The 18,703-nt window shown below is 25.9% G+C and overlaps 1 protein-coding gene across 1 annotated transcript in view; it reads left to right on the top strand.

Moving 5' to 3' along the window:
- The window catches only part of LOC111674830, a 151,176-nt gene that overhangs the window by 29,761 nt on the left and 102,712 nt on the right, over positions 1–18,703 (top strand). The window contains exon 2 of the mRNA XM_046949680.1: positions 525–663. The gene's annotated coding sequence lies outside the window, so the exon portion shown is untranslated. The remainder of the gene's footprint in view (positions 1–524; positions 664–18,703) is intronic.

Here is an 18,703-nt window from a genome sequence, read left to right as displayed (position 1 = left end):
ACAAGTGTTATAGACATCCTATGTAAGTATTTTTGGTAGTGCATGAAAAATGTGATGATGTTTTTGTTTTCTTAACAAAATCAGTTGTCGCTTTTTAATTTCTTTATAGTAACAAAAAGAAATAGTTGTAAGAATGTTCCAACAAATATAATATTAAATACAAATGTAGTACAAAAAAAAAACCTAGAAAAATATTAAAAATATAATTCTTATAATGCGAAATTTAAAACAAATATAATTTATTAAGCTTTCTATCAGCCTATAGAGAAAATTCTTGCTGTGTGATAGATACAAAAAAACCAAATATCTATAAACATTGTCAGCAATATTACCAACATCCGATTTAATCAATCCTTAAATAAATGTTGATGTTGATAAATAATCTAGTATCAAACATTATTTTAACTAAAATTCAATATGAAAGCAAATACAAAATGAGAACAGCAACTAAAACATCACTAACTACAATGACGCAAACAAAAGAAATTACATTTATTTCTTATATTTGTTTGTTCTATTTTCAGAAAACTGTGATGCGTACTGACGCGATTCTTCGACGAACAAAATTTCATGATTTCTATGCAAATAGTTTTCAGATTTTAATGTTGGCATTAAGTTCTATTCCCTGTCTCCTCGCTGCTGTTTAAAACATTTTCCATAAGAGTAAGTACTTTATCTATTGTTGGCAAATTTTATTGCAAATGTTGTGAATTATTTTTATATTTGTTTAACAATAGTTGTTTTCATAACCTTACGTACTTGTTTTGATCTGTTTTATTTTTTCTTTTAATTTATTGAACAATAAATAATGAGTGCAATAACAAAAGTATAAGTTGCAATTACATTATGTCATGGTCATAGCATTTCATAAAATGTAGAAATATTTAATTTTTTGAACATTATTTTAAATGTTCGAAATAATGCTGATGAATATAAAAAGCAAACATATTCTATTACAGGTACAATCATACATTATTTATTTTAATAGTTAAAATAAAAAAAAAACTTCCATTTTAGTGATTTTTTAGACGGTATAATAAAAAATAAAACAAGTCTCTATGCTTATAAAAATGAACGTCAAATATTCGTTTTTTCTGTGAAAGATGTAGAAATTACAAATCTGTATGTATTGATTTTTTGAACAGTGTTACACATTTCGGTCATATCCTTATTTCCCCACCATTTATTAGAAACTAGGAAAGCAAACAATTTAATTTTAATAATAGTTTCCTTTTTGAAAGAAAATTAAAAAATAGTATACAAGTACTAAATCGTAACTGTTCAAACCCCAAAAGCGGAAAAAGGAAACGGAAACTGAAATGGCCTAACGGTCTTTGCAATTTCCACCAGAAAACAAAAAAAAACAATTTTAAAACGTGTTCTAGCATTTTTAATGGGATTTTATAGCTAAAAATTCAAAACAAATAAATTGCAATAAATAAACAAACAAAAAATATAAAATTGTAAAAAAAAAATTTTTAAAATAAAAAATAATCACAAAACACATATCAATGATGTATGTACAAAAAACAATAGAAAAGAAAAAAATCTTTTTATGCCATTGAACGAAAACTAAAATCCTTTTTAGTCATGGCTATTAAAAATCAAATTTCAAAAAATAAAAAATAATGGGTCTTATTCATAAACGTTTAACAAAAGTTTGTAATACAAAATCTGTTCTATAAACCATTCATATATATTTATAAATATTTATATATTCATATTGTTGTAGACACAGTTCTCAAATGATGCGTATACAGGAAAAAGAAAAGTTAAATTTTCAACTACTTAGAACTGAACTAGAACTGAACTAGAAATGAACTAGAACTCAACTAGAACTGAACTAGAACTGAACTAGAACTGAACTAGAACTGAACTAGAACTGAACTAGAACTGAACTAGAACTGAACTAGAACTGAACTAGAACTGAACTAGAACTGAACTAGAACTGAACTAGAACTGAACTAGAACTGAACTAGAACTGAACTAGAACTGAACTAGAACTGAACTAGAACTGAACTAGAATTGAACTAGAACTGAAATTAAACTGAAAATGATATAAACCTGAACTTTTTTGGTTATAGTGATAATTTATTGTTGTCTAATATACTTATTAAATCACAAGTTTTTATAAGATAAGAAACCTTAATGTTTTTTTTTTTTTTTTGATATTAGTCTGAATGTAAATAAATAAAATAAAAATGAACCAACAAACAAATGAAGTCATAAAATACAATAAACATAAAAATTACTGTAAAACAAACACAAAATTACGTTCATAAATGGGAAATTGATGTTAATGATATTGACCAATATAAAAAAAATAAATAAACAACAAAAGCAATAATAAAAATTTAAAAACATACATAAGTCTAGAAAAACCTAATAAAATTATCGAACTTTTATCATACCAACGAAAAATTTTGCATATAAAAATCAAGTTTAAGAAGATTTGGGACTGAAGAAAATAAAAATTTTAAGTTATAGATTTATTTATATTTTTATATAAACAAAAAAAAATGTAATAAAAATGTGTTAAAAATATCCAAACAAAAAAATAAATAAAGGGATATGTATAGGACTATATGTATGTACGTATTTTAAATGTTTAACAAAATACGTATACTTTGAAATTCGTACCATTAAAATGTTTGAACATTGTTGTTGTAGATATTTTATCTAAAGTCCAGTTAGTATATAAAAATATACTTTATTTTTTTTTGAATTAACCTTTTATTGATTTTAGAAACTTATCCTTTGGCTATCGTAAAATCGTGTATCCAAACACACACACACACACAAGCATAGACTTAAGTAAAGTAATCATCTCCTTTTACATGTCTTTAGCCTTTTAAAATTGTGGTTGTGGATGTTTTCTTAAGAAAACTAATCCTTTATTTCTTTTGTTTATTCACAATATAACGCTTTTTTGTGTCAGTTCCGTATATTAACCCTTATTTGTAGCCACATATACGAAAACATGCAAACAAATGCTTACTTAATGTGAATATATTTATGTTTGGAAAATATTTTAAAAACTGAACTATAATAGAACTAGAACGGCGAAGAGATGAATATTTAAGCAGTGCGGCGAGATAGTCCCTAACTAGCTGGTAAAACTAATCCAAGTAAGGAAGTCAATCAGCACGCCAATGATTACAAAGAGATAATAAGAATGATAGTTCGAAGAATACAGTGAACCTTTTTCCATTTCAAATGCATTGAACTACTGGAAAATGTCTATTGTGTATTTGTACATATGTTTAGAGATTTAACTATTGGTATTTGTTGAAAATTTGGTAAAATATGGCAAGTATAGTCAAATAAGAGTGCTTTATTCGGCCGATCCAAATATTAAATGCCCTCCAGCAATTACTTTTATATTAGTGATATTTTATTTGAAAACATATTTGAAAAAATAAGTTTCTCATATTTTTAATAAATTTTTTTTAATAACTCATATTTGTTTCAAATGCAAAAACGTTTTGTAATTTTCTTGAGTTATAGGCTTTTAAGCGATTCTCGGGAGAGGCGAATTGTGGACCAATCAGAAAAATGATTATAGTTACATTTGCGTATATAAAAGAAATATTTTTGCCATATTTTGTATAAATATCTTAATTAGCTAATGAGATATGGGCGTTTAAGTGATTTTCGGAGGGGGACCTTGTATGGGAGCTATGACCAATTGTGGACACATAAAAAAAAAATTACGGTAACATTTATATATATAAGGGTAATATTTGTGGGAATTAAGGAAAAGTTATAACATTTTGGGTAAATTTGATTAAATTCCATTGCTTCGTTTAATCGTGAGCGTGTTTTACACAGACAGACGGACATACATAGCTAAATCCTAAATTTGATTAAATTCTATTGACAAATGACAAAGTTATATAAGTATACTCTCTAGCACCACCGATGGTGGTGGAGGGTATCATAATATAAATAACCACTGCACTATTTTTTCTCGCACAAAATGGAATACATTTTTCTTAAAGTATTTTAAATTATTTTGGTAACATATTTATATTCCTTCGTTAAGTTGTTTATATAATTAACCGTAACTGCAAACATACTTCAAAAGATAATTTTAAATACGGAAAGCAATTCACACTTGCAACAAAATTGGAACTCAACTGAAAAAAGAGTTTCGTCAAAATATGCTATATCACTAATGTACAGATTTGTTAAACAGAGAGCAGTTGCTACTGCTTACACTTGTTATGAAAGTTACAATTTTTTTGTATGGAATTCCTCGCGTAGGGTCTCTGCATGTGCATATTTACATATATTAGAAATATACAAAAAAGTACGTGATTTTAGAGCTGAATATGTGGCTTTCAAAATCTTTTTTGTAAGGCAATTATTTAAAGATGCAATTGAAGAAGCAGTTATTGCTTTCAATTCTAGAATATTTTTGCTGGGATACATATATACGTAATGTATGTTGTTTATTATTTACATAAGTATAGGATCAATTTCATAAACAAATAGACATATTTATGTAGTCACCAAGAGGATTACTATTTAACCTGATAATAATGTTGTTTTATATTCAAATTAATATCACATTTGAAATTCTGTATCCCAAATAAAAATTTTTTTCCAGGAACCTGGGAATATAAACTATTTTTTTATATATTTATTGTTAAAATTTTTCATAAAATTAGGATTATTTTTTATTTATACAAAACAAAATTTCCTATTTATGTTTTATGTTTTCCACGAAACCAACGCCCCAGTGGTAGCAACGCATCAATTCAGTTCCCATTTCTTTTATAATTCTTGTGACTACCACGTTCAAATAAAATAAAATTGTAAAAAAACTCAATTTCTTTGTTGCCGTCGTTGTTTGCTAAGGGTTACAAAAGGTTTTTGGATTTGTATTGTTTGTTAACAAATTTATCCATAATCTGTGACAATTTGGTAACTTATGCTTCATCATTTTAGGTTAATATGTATTTGATTACAATACTTTAAAAAGGAAAAAATAACAACACAAATATTGTATACAAGTTTATAAATCAATATCGATATACATAGTAGCATAAAATATAAAAATAAGAGGATTTACAAATACAAAATGTAAAATGAAAGAATTACCATACTAAAATAATGGTTAAAATGCAAAAAAGAAAATACTACGACAACATTGATAAAAATATGTATACATACTTATAAATGTATGCATGAACACGTCTGTGAGTAAATTTCAAAAGACTTTGATGGCTAATGAAAATGTCTGTTAGAGAGTGTATAATGTAAATATGTATTCCGTTCATAGTTTCTAGGTATTTTATTAAAAAGGGTAAATTTATTAAAAAAGAAGCAAAGAAAATTTCGTTAAATAAATTCCAAGAGATTTGTTAGCTTGTCACATATAATTTTAAGCACTACATGTTTTATATTAAATTTTAAATCGAATTCAAATAGATACCTTCTTTACATCTATTGCCTTATTCATAAACATTTATCAACGGAATATAGAACAAATTTTGTATAAAAAATTGATTTATAAACTTTTGATAAAAGTTTATCAATGTAATTTAATTAAAGTTGTCAATATATACATATTTACCCGAATATATATAAGGATGACCCATGGATCATAAAAAAACTATTTTTTTTTTTTTTGAAAATCCCTATCAGCGTTTGAAAATATAGAACTCAGTACAATATGCACAAAACTAATTTTCTGCAATCTTTTCGAAATGACCATTCGAAAAAAAAAAATATTTTTTATTTTTCTCTTGTTCAGTATATATTCCTAAAAATGAATTTATTCTCCACTTACAATTCATGTGATGTGGGACACCTAGAACTTTTACAATAACTTGTTTTCAATAATTTTTTGTCTTTATGATCTTCCCAAAAATTTTATTCTGTGCTTATTAAACTTTAATTAACGCTTCCGCCCTTCTTATTGTCTGTCTATTGAAAACAGACACACACACTTTACTTTTAATATTTTAACAAATGAAGCATGGATGCGAATAAGGGCGTAAAGACCACCTTTTCAAAATCGCGTTTTTTCGCATAATTATATTAAACTAACCTTTTTACATCTATTCATAAAAAAATAAATTGAAAAATATATATTTTTCGCTAAAATAGATAGTTTTAAAAGCACGATTTTTAAATACTATTTATTTTTTTTTTTGGGTAAAAAATATTAGCAATTTAATGTATTTTTCTGTAAAAAATCGTATAAATTTTAATTCTAATTGCACCAAATTTGCAGAATGGTTGGAAAACATTTCAAATTTATTAATTTTTTAATTATATTGCAAAAAAGATTATTATTGAATGAATTATTTAAGTATGAAAATGTGGACAAGAAGAAGGGCGTATATCCATAACTATAGTTATATTTAAAAAAATTATTATATCTTGTTATTTTCGGATTATTTTAGTTAAAGAGGTCCTTTCTAATTTGATAATGAACTAAGATAATAATGTGGTTCGCTGATTTTGACAATAACGCAAGAAGGTGCGATTTAAAGATTTTTCTAAGAAAGATTTTTCTAAGTACAATTTTTACTATGCTATTGTTATTATACTATTTTTATATGCATATTACTATAATTGATTGATTAATATACCAAAAAAAATCTGAAAACCTGTTATGTTGAGGCTGTCCAAGTTTTATATAATAAAATAATTAAGAAGTATATAAAAATAACATTTATTTATATATACTTTCAATTAAAATATATGGATATATGCCCTTATTCCATTTTAGCAAAATTTCAAGTATTAATTTTGGCAAGTTTTGACTCGAATTTTTTACTGAGTTTTAGCACAGGGATAGATGTGAGTTATATTTATGCATATATGTGAAAAGCTAGGAAAAATGCCGATTTTAAAGATTTATGATGTTTCTATCGTCTCCTGTAAAATTTCCCAAATAGTTTATACGCCCTTATTCGGCTCCATGCTTCAAATATTAAAAGTAAAGTGTTTTGGTATTGAAAATGGGAAACATTGATTGACGTATAAGTAATGTATAAGAACAGCAATAAATTTAGATATAAAACATTATATGGAAACTAAAAAACTTCTACTTTTTTTTGGGAATCCGTCCATAACAGACCTATTCCACATATATGCTCCTCTTCATTAATTCTCAAAACTTTGTTTTAAAATCAAGTACTCAGTAAGATAGGAAACAATATAGCAAGTTCTATAGAAACTGAAATAGTTCCATAAGCCTTCTTACAGTAATTTCTTTTAAAATTGTGTAGAGCTCGGTCTATGACCAAAACGCACTCTTCAAGGCCCTACTCCTCAAATCACAATGAGGTTCATGAATGATTTATTTTTGGTAGAAATGAAATCCGAATTTTGAAAACTGATTGACTATAATATTACTTTTTAAAAACGGAATTTTATTACAAATGTTTCATAATTTACATACTTATTAATGGAGTTTTTGATTATAAATATCATGATGATATTTATTATTTTATTCGATTTCCTTTCTTATCACAACTTCTTAAATTTGGGAAAACTTTATAATGTTAATATTATGTACACAATGTATAAATGTGTGTATCCTAGTAAATATAAATATTATTTCAGTTGGCCTTGTGGAATATAATATACATACATACATACGTATGTGTATAAAAATGTTAATTAAAAATTACATATCTGACACACATTTTTTATTATGTAAGTTTTTTTTGGAAAACTATAAAATAATCAAAAGCGTACACAGAAAAAACTATTCAGTTACCAAAACCTCATTTTCAATTATTTTATTTATTAAAGTTCAACCTATAATAAAAATTATATTTTCAATTACTACTTAAATTTTATACCCAAATTTATTATTTTTTTTATAGTTTTGTTGATGTTAAATAAATATTTGATTACACATTTTTGTGATTTTAATACGAAACAAATTGAACCCTTTTATAATTTGTGAAATTTAAAATGTTTTAATATTCGTTTTTTTCTGTGTATATAGGGCTAACTTACAAAATAATTTCTTCTCTTTTAAATTAAAAATTTCGTATTGTCATATGCGCTCATGTTGGCCAGTATAATTAATGACATACAAATTTCAATGAATTTTTCATTTGTTGACAGAAAATTCTACTGACAAATAATAAATAATTAAAACAATAAAAATACGCATACATAAAGACGGCAAACATGTAAACAGTTATTCATTATGGATTTTAATTACCATTTAAAAGGAAAAAATAATTTGCTCTTTTATTTACACTTATTATGAATTTTTAAGTGTCAATAACTAATTGTTAGGCCAAAAGAAATTATTATTACAGGTACTAACACCATTATTCAAAAACATAATTTTTATTTTATAATTTAGATTTTGTATGATGATGTTGTTTTATAAATCTTTTATAAAATAAAAATGTGTTTTTTTTCTGCAATAGCATGAGATGATGATATATAACTAATGAATTTATACTTAAATGCAATATGAATTACAAAATAAAATATGTATAATGTATGTATACATATTTTATTTTGTAATTCATATTGCATTTAAGTATAAATTCATTAGTTATATATATGTATAACATTTTAAATAATTTTGTATTAATTGTAAATTTTATTGGCAATTTTATTTATTGTTATTAAAGAGAAAATTGTTCATATTTACTCTAAACAATTCAGTTATAACACAAGCCAACGATTTAAAAAGTAGTTTAAATAGATAAAACTACACTGGCAAAAATTTATATATGTGAAAAAGAAGTAGTGGCCAATGTACGGATATGTGAATAAGAACTAACTCAGACAACAAATTTTAGGCAAAAAAATCTTGCAATATGCAACTGAACATACGACCAACATTAACAACTTTAAGTAAAATGACCAAGTAAACAGAGCATAAAGCCACAAGCATTCTTTTACATAAAATGAATTCATAAATGAATATACGCATCAGGACACGGATACGGAAACATATATTCACACTTTTGTAGGCACATAAGATCCCTTTTATGTGTACATGAAAATTGTTGTTCATTTGAGAATGTGTTTTTTGGTGTGTAAAGTTGGTTTTCGTATGCGTAACCATGTAGTATGTGGTCAATGAGTGTATATTCGAAGATAGTTGCCAAATGACCTTTTAGTTTTTTTTTATTCCTTCAAGACAATAATATGTTATACCATATTCAATTATAGGCATGTTAATACTTAAGTGTTGAAAATTGAAAAAATCTCTATTTTCCATCAAGATAAACTTGCGACTTTATAAGTATTTTATTCTAATTAAGCTTAATTATATTTTTATTTAAAATATACAAAAGACAAAATGTCCATAGGTTTTCAAATACTAGGCCGTATTAAAACGAAAAAATTTTCGCAAACCTTGAGTTTTGAAAAAAATTTTTCACCAGCCATCTTATTCATCCTACCAGCCATCATATGCATATGTGCACAATAAAGGCAATTCACGGTTATATAGCAAGCATGTGTTATAAATGTATTATTACCTACATAAACATAATCACATGCATATCTTACATTAAGGTACTCATGAACATTTATAAAACTACGCGGATCATTGAAAAAATTAAAAATCATAAGGCTCGTTAACGCAATAAACGCATATTCTCACAGAAAATCTTAAATAGCGAGTGTGACACTAAAAACAAACTAGATACTAAAGAAACGAATTGCTAATGTTCGAAATTGCGTAAATGTATATACATGGCATAAAGGAAGCTGAGGACAAAAGTACTAAAATTCTGCGAAACAATTATGTGCACAAAAGCGTACAAACATAAATTACACTTTAATTTTCACAAATTAGCTACGGATTATAAATCAGTTAATTTTTTGTTGCCATTCGTTTTTCTGGTTTTAGTGCGTCTGCTAGGAAAAGGAAATTTGTTTTTTCTCCTTTAGTTGGAAACGAACTGCTATGGAAGTTTTAGTTTGTAATAAGAAATGATTTTAGGTCGACTATGGAATGTTTTAGTTTAAAAAGGTATTAATATTAGCGACATTATTCTGTTGAAGTGATTTTAATTTTTGGAAGTTCTTTGTAAGGAATTTTTAACAACAATAATTTAAATTTCTTTTTAATCATAAAACTGCTACATAAATTTTATTTTTTAACTAAATGGAATTTTAAATAGAGCTTCTATAAAGGTTATAGAAATGGGACATTAAAGTATTTCAAGATTTGCTAAGAGTTTAATATTTAAATTAACTTAAATTATTAACTTCAGCTCTAAAATACTGGTAATGTCTATTAGGCGAATGCATAGCTCTTACAAAAGTTTGTTATATTTTGTTTTTATGTTTTATAATAAAACTTTTAACTATTCATGTTATTTGCAAAAATAAAACTAATTTCAATAGGACACATTTTTCATCTGAATATTAATTACTTATTTCTTTAAAAATATTTATAAAAATATATAGTATATAACAAAAAATAAATACATATGGAATCTCCTGTAATTATATCACAAGAAAAAAATCCATTACCATAACTTATAAAAATGTTAGGTAAATAAATAGAAATATTTTAGAATAAAAAATATTGAAATAAAAATAAAATTTACATTAACAAATTGTTTGAGCTTGAGTAAATATTTCATTTTTTAATATTTTATTTTTGGCAATTATAAAAGACTTAAGTTTTACAAACAAAGCAAAAAAACGGAGGGTATATAACGGTTTCCGTGGCTCTACAAAAAATTAAACATATTTAAAGGCAAAGCAGTGAGAGAACAAAATCAGAGGGCAACTGTTGCAACGCAACGCTGACCAAACCAACGATCAAAAACGAAACGTGGTCAGAAAGTTTAAACTAATTTTGTTAAAAGCTTTTAATGAAACATTTTTACTAAAGAAGACAACACATATTTACATACACATACAAATGTTTTTAACACAAATTTAGATTGGCACACACACACATACTAATACAATACAAATTTATACCCTGCAGAACGGTATGGCTATTCCGAACATTAAATTTTATCTATAAATTTATGATTTATTCTAGTGAAAAAGTTATTACAGTTTAAGAAAGAACAAGTAGTTGGGAATTAAGAAAGAAGCGCAGTCTGAAGTAGTCACGTGAATACTTGCAACATCGCTGGGTTGTTTGTATAGTAACAACATTCTGGAAAAATATTGTACTCCATTCTGGTAAAATACAATTCATGTGTTTATGTGTGTGAATTGAAGTGGAAGTCTAAACAACTGTGTACAAAAAATAATGATATTCTTCTTCATCGTTTTTTATTTTGTTCTTTTGTTAACAAACATTAGACGTAAATGGTTGGAGAGGTCAACGATAAGGCACAAAAGCTTTGAAATTTACCGCAAAAAGTCAAGCTGTAACCACAGCCAGCCAAAGCAGCAGCTCACAATGGATATATATTCACTGGCAGAAAACTGAAAAAAAATCCAACCAACCACAGTAACAACCTAGAGTTTCAACACGAAAAGCAACACTTAACATTTACACTTTCTTACTTATTAGAGGTTCAAGTGTGAGAATTTATAAAAAAGAAAACAAAACGCATTATACATACATAAATATGTATAGCATACATTTCAGAACATGAGCCAGAACTAAAAAGCTAAATATATATGTATAGTATTTTCGACTTTGGTTGCAAAAGATGAAAATTAAATGCTATTTGGTTAGTTGGGGATGGTTAACTACAAAGTAATAACTAAGATTATACAAAGCATTAATAATTCGGTGGTGGAAATTATTTATTTTAAGTGAAGTTGTAAAAAGTGGGAGAGGTGGAAATTAAATTTAAATTACTGCAATCTTTAGGAAAGGGATATATGGGACTAATGCTTTTGTAGAATTTGGATTTTATATAGAATTGGATTTTATATAGAAAAAAAAAAAAAAAAAAAAATATATATATATATATATATATATATATATATATATTATATATATATATATATATATATATATAATATATATATATATATATATATATATATATATATATATATATATATATATATATATATATATATATATATATATATATATATATATATATATATATAATATACATATGTATGGAAAAATTACTGTAAAAAAGAAAATACATTTTATACACGCAATAAAAAAAATATATAAAAAATTGCAAAAGAAAATGTATCAAAATCTGTTTTTAATTAAAAAATTGATCGACAAATAAAACTCTTATGGTTCATTTTCCCATAAATAAAAATTGTTCATAATTTTTTTATTAGCAGAAATATATTACCTATTTTCCAAAATTAATTTCCGTTAAAAATTTTTCTTTAACAATTAATTTTCTAACAACAAACGAAAATCAACTGAATTCTACAGTATGTTTATTTGAACTCATTAAACTTTAATGGCAAAGTTTAAGTATTAAAGAAGAATAAAATAAAACTCTAAACAAATTAAAACTATATGTTTTAAATTTCCAACAACAATTTATTTAAATGTCATACAAAGCAACAGTTTTACAGATTTTTGTTCTTGTTTTTGGTACATATTTGTGTTTTCAAAACTTTATGTAAAATTTGTGTAGGAAACTTTGTAGAGCCTAATACCTAACGAAACCATATGTGTTCATTTAAAAAAAAAAACTTTATAAAAACTTTCTCCATTTTATTTGTATATAAATTCACCCTACAACCTAAGGAATCTGTATTACTTACAACAATTTCAGTAACAGAATAATAAATATAAAAAACTTGTCACTAAATTTTTCACACAAAGTTTGTAATACAAAATATATGTTTCCCTACGGATATTTTGGCTTACAGAATGTCCACAGTAACAAGTCATAAAGTTCTTATTGGTTTAACATTTGTGATATTAATAATTTGAACAGAAATCCATACGTATTCCCCAAGAACCAATCGGATAATTGGTTTTAACATATTACACATCCCTAAATTTTTTAATACACCCTACACCACTTTAGTCGGGAGGGTATATTGGGCTTATGTTTGTAATGTACAAAGATATTCGTAGTATAGCTTAACAAATCGGATTAGAATAGTTTTCTTAAGTCGATTAAGCCAATTTTAAAGGTAATTGGATTAAATTCTTCCTTACGACGATTAAAAGCATAGTATTTAAGTTTTTTTTAAGCCTTGTCAAATTTCATATAAATCAGGCAAAATTTGACATTAGCTCACATAGTAAGTTACCTTCAGAAATTGACTTGAATATCCATATCCTTTAAAATGGTCGGCCACGCCCGACACTTTCTTTTTTGTTTTATTGGAATTATTATGTTGTATTATTATATCATATTTGTAAATAAGGTTAGATCTTAAATCTTTTAATATCCATAGCTCTTGTTTATGATAGCGCTAACCTTTAAAGAAGCAGTAACTATATACTTATGCGTGTCTACAGTTAACAACATGTATATATTCATTTATAAAAAAATCCTGTAAACTGAGCTTGTGAATGCATACAATTTTTTGAATTGAATTGACGTCAACTAAAAACTTATAGTTGTTCTAAAAAAAAAGTTAACCTGAACAAAACCTATAAAAATACAAAAAACAAGTTTTTTTTAAGCAAAGTTTAACAAACGAAGAACCTTATTTACAAGTGCATAAATATATTGACATAGAGGAAACAAAAGATGTTACAAATAAGACCCATAAAAACACTGCTACCAACTAGAAGTAAATTATTTATGTTTTAGAAGTTTAAACATTTTATGCTTGAAATAAGATGCATTGCAAAATTTTAATAGAATTTGCAAAAGGACTTTAATATTTCAAATAACTTTTAAACCTTTAATCATTAGTATACACAGTGTAAATGTATGCATGTGTGGAAATATTGTTATTTGTTAACGTTGATACGATTTAAAGAACGTTTCGCAAGCCTTGAAATTATGTGGCATACGGCTTTTCATTTAGGTTGGTAGAAAGATATTCGTTGCTATAAAACTTGTAAATATAGAAGTTTTTTTAAGGCGCACCTTATATTGGCGTTAAGGTTTTGACCTTATATGGGAGGCTGGGTAAATTATGTTCCGATTTCTACCATACATTTGTATAACTTTGGTTTCATAAAATTTAATTGAGCAAAATTCGATCAGTATTGTTGTATAATTTACTGATTTATTTTTTTAACTATATTTCGGGGCACCACTTGCCATAAGAATGCATATTTTAAATACGAACCAGACGATATACATATGTCTGAAAGTATAAATTTAATGGAAAAAAACTGCATTTAGATTTTTTTTCATTTTGTGATCCTAAATCCTTTTTAAGAGACTCCATAGTTTTAAAAACAAATAAATTTTTCAAAAAATATTTTAAAATATTTCTACTGATAAAGCAATGCTAAATTTGACGTTAAGAGAACATAAAGAATTGTGAAATTTTATGTGTAATTTTTATTTTATACTGAGAGGATAAAAATATTTAAAAAATATCTTTTAAAATTTGTATCATTTAATATTTATTTAGGTTCTCAATGTTATTTTTTCAAACAATTTTGGAAGACATTAGTGATCCTGAGAGTATAAAATAAAAAATTAGAAATATTTCCCAACTCTTCTTGTTTTCTTCACATCAAATTCAGCTTCGCTAAGTATTTTAATATGTATTTTGAAAAAGTTACTTTTTAAAATTAGATTGCCTTTTTTTAAAATAGATCCAATTCACTAACGTTATTTGCTGGACTTAAAATATATTGGCAATCGTCTTTACGAATCATCTTACTGTCCATAGAAATTGAGACGTTCTAATACATATCATATTATAATGCATTGTTAAATGTAGACTTAAATTTGAGTTAATTTTTATAAGTGTCCAATGTGTGTTCTAATGTTTATAACATACACCACTACAGTTGGTAGAGTGTTATGTCTTATGGTGTAACACCGAAAAAAATATATACCAATCGGCTTAGGATCACTTTTTCATTCGATTTAGTTTTTTCGTCCTTCTGTTTTATAAAGGTAATGACGCTGCTGGAGTTCGTATTGATCGAACTACACTTCATAAAATCACATCTAAGTCAAAATTTTCCTATAAACATAAATAACACGACAAAACTCTGCATATAATAACCCTTACCCTCATAAAAGCCATCTTGAAAAAAATATTTTTTTTCTCAATAAAAAGAAAAAGTATTTCGGAATAAAGTAACATTTTTAAAAAGCATATAATACCCGGGTTTAGGGTCAGTCGGTCATGTCCGACTATACAGTCATACTTTTATGTTTTTTCTATGGTTTAGTGGAAGTAAATGCCAGTGGCAAACATTTTTTACAAAATAAATAAATATTTGAACGTTTTTTTTATCTATAATTTTGATTTATTTAATAAAGAACTTTGATATAATTTTATAGTTAAATTTAGTTATTTTTTATGAAAATATTTATTTAATTCTTTTCAGTATAATTTAGTAGTGTTTTTTTAAATGTTTGGCAATTATTTGTAATTATTTTATTGTTTATAATATTTAATACTCACAAATATACAAATATATGCACATATATTTATTTGTTTAACATATTGATTTGTTATGGAAGATTAACTTTATTGAGAGATTATAATAATTTTTTATTAAATATTTCTATTTAAATAAGTAAACTTTAATTAGCTTAAAACGTATTTATTGTATCAAATTATTGATAAAATATAATAAAAAAATCCATTTGTAACTTTTTTGGAAGTTTTACAAACCTTTCATTATAAAAAGATATTAAAAGTTACAAAAGATTATTTTTATAAAAAACCAGTTTCAATTGATATAAAATTAATTTAAATATTTTTTTTTAATTTTGTAGTTTTTTATAGTTTTGTTTATTTAAATAAATTATACTTCTGATATTTTGTTAACTATGATCAAAAACGAATATTATTTGTAAAAAAAATTTGACTGGTATTTAGAGTAGGTTATATCAGTCCACTATTACACCTTGTCTTATAGAAGAGTCCTTTTAAAATACTGTTTGAACACTGATACTTGTATTCAATTTATTTCACGATGTACCTTGGAGTAATCAATTTTAAAGAAAAAGAGTATAATCATAGTCTAAAATATTTAAAAAAACAAAAAAAAAAATGAATTTGTATTCGAAAAAATTTAACGAAGAGATAAAATTTTGCAATATATTTCATACGACCAATGAATTATATTTTAAACCAATTCTGGCAATCATTGGATTCTATGGTAACCCCTATAAATGTATAGGGGCAATGAGGCGCAATATGAATGAATCGCTTAATTACGACTTCATAAAAATATCTGAATGGGGTCGTGTTAGAGTAGATTCTAACGCCTGTAAGACTCAATGTGGTTTTTTAACACATAAACGCTTCGCAGATACTATTGTTCCATCTATATATAAAGGTGGTGTAAATATTAAGGAATTAGAAACTATTGATGTTCTGGACGTGAAAATTCAGTGCGATCTCCGCTGAACTAAACACATTTTTCAAGTATTTATATCACTTATATCCGACCGAAAATGGAATGTAACTCTCATGTCTATTTTGAAACTACTCGACCGCGTACAGGAGATGGCTAAGATACTTATCGGTGTCAGTAGGGTATCCAACTCTATTTATTCACTGGAGCACCGTCGCAACGTGGGATGTATTTCACTGTTCTATCGATACTACAATGGACAGTGTTCCTCTGAAATTAGAAAACTTGTTCCCGATACCAGTATATTCTTGCGTAACATACGTCTTTCTTCAAGAACACACCCATCTGTGGTAGACCGTACAACACATTACAGGGAAAATCAATTTTTCAGCCGTGGGATAAACTTCCAGAGGTATTCACTGCCACTTTCAATATAAGAAGATTTAAATCAAATGTCCACAAACACTACTACCTTTATCCACCTTCCCACAACCTATTTTCCTAGTTCCAACAAAATGCTTCGCATATTCTGTGTCATCCCCTTAGTGCTGGACCAAATGAAAAAAGTATGAATGTATAGTCGGGCGTAGCCGACCATATGATACCCTACACCAGTCAGTATGTATGTTAAAAATGGGGATTATTTAAAAAATAAAGCATTTGATTTGTTTTTTAACTTTATTTCGGAATATTTTTATTTTTTTTTTTTTGCAAAAAATAAATTTTTACAAGAGGGCTCTAAGGGGAGTAGTGCAAAATATAGCTCTATTCTTATAAATGTTGGTATGGGGAGTTGAGTCTACTCCAATATTATTTATGTAGAATTTAAAAGTGTTATTAGTGTTTATAAGTGAATTTTGACCTTTAAGTCATTTTCTGAAGGGGAGTTTGTATGGGGGCTAGGGTCAAATGAAGCCCGATCATTACAAAAATCGGCAGTGTCATTAAAAGTTTTCTCGACTTTTGTTGATATAATATATAATTGAAATTAATTATAAGCCGAAAGGCCCTATTTGGGGGGTACGGTTGTATGGGGGCTAGTCGAAATAATGGATTGATATTAACCATTTTCAATAGACTTCGTTCTTGGCCCAAAAAAGGCGTGTGTTTATCTTGAAAATTGCGGCCTGTACCTTGCGTACAAGTTTTACATGGACAGCCAGCCAGACGGACGGACGGACATAGCTAAGTCGACTCAGAAAATGATTCTAAGCCGATTGGTATACTTTAAGGTGGGTATAGGACAAATATTTTTGTATGTTACGAACATCAGCACAAACCCAATATACCCTCCCCACTAAAGTGGTGTAGGGTATAAATATTAAACAAATTATAATCAAGGAATTTTTTTTTTTTGCTACGATTATTTGATAATTGCTGATACATTTTTGTAAAGCCATTGTCGACTATTGCTTTATAGAATTTTTTAATCAATAAAATTTCTACTTTATATTAATATACTCAAATTATTAATAATAAAAAGGAATTCTAAAGTTATTTGTGACTTTTTATTCGCAGAATTTTACAAAATATGTTTATCATTATTTTTATGTTATTAAATATAAAAAAAATAAATATTTAAAATTCATTTTTTGTTTTCAATTCAAAGATATTAAATACTGTCAAAAATTTACAACAAAAGCTACATTTATTTAATATACATATGCCTAAAACTTAAGCTTATTAAAAATATATTTATCAGGATAAAATTACTTTGGGCCTTTAAAAATAATTTTGTTTGTAAATATTAACCTATGCCAATAGAAATGATTCCTTTTTTAAATATTTTTATAATATTGCACACAAAATGAGTGACCTTAAAAACTCCAAAAATTTCAGGGATAGCAAAAAAAAATTACAATCATATTAAATATTTAAGAATGAATATATGAATGAATGTTCATATATATTCGAGCGCACGTACTTACTTAGCCTTGACTACATATTAAATTATTTGAGACAAATAAATGGATAAAAACAGTGAAAACAAATACCACCACAAATACCTCTAAATTACGTTTTTATAATGTGTGGATTAATTTTTGCAGGAACATAAAATAAAATTTAAAAATGTTTTCTATATTATTTTCTTTGTTTTTTACTCTTAATAATTTTATGTATTGCAGTTTAAACAAAATACGAAAAAACTGAAAATTAAATAAAAAAAACTCAAAATTCTTGTCTATTAAAGAAAATATACAAAAGTACTTACTTTATTGCAGTAGTATAAACAAAGTTTAAACACATCATATCTCACCGACAGTCTGTTGTCATCATAGTCACTCAATTTTAACAAATTCACATGAGTATTAATTTTTTCAGTACGAATTTATAATA

The sequence above is a fragment of the Lucilia cuprina genome, chromosome 4 (genome assembly GCF_022045245.1).
Source record: "Lucilia cuprina isolate Lc7/37 chromosome 4, ASM2204524v1, whole genome shotgun sequence".
Taxonomy (NCBI): domain Eukaryota; kingdom Metazoa; phylum Arthropoda; class Insecta; order Diptera; family Calliphoridae; genus Lucilia; species Lucilia cuprina.
The sequence above is the reverse complement of the archived record's forward strand: the minus strand, read 5'-3'. Positions and strand labels throughout refer to the sequence as shown.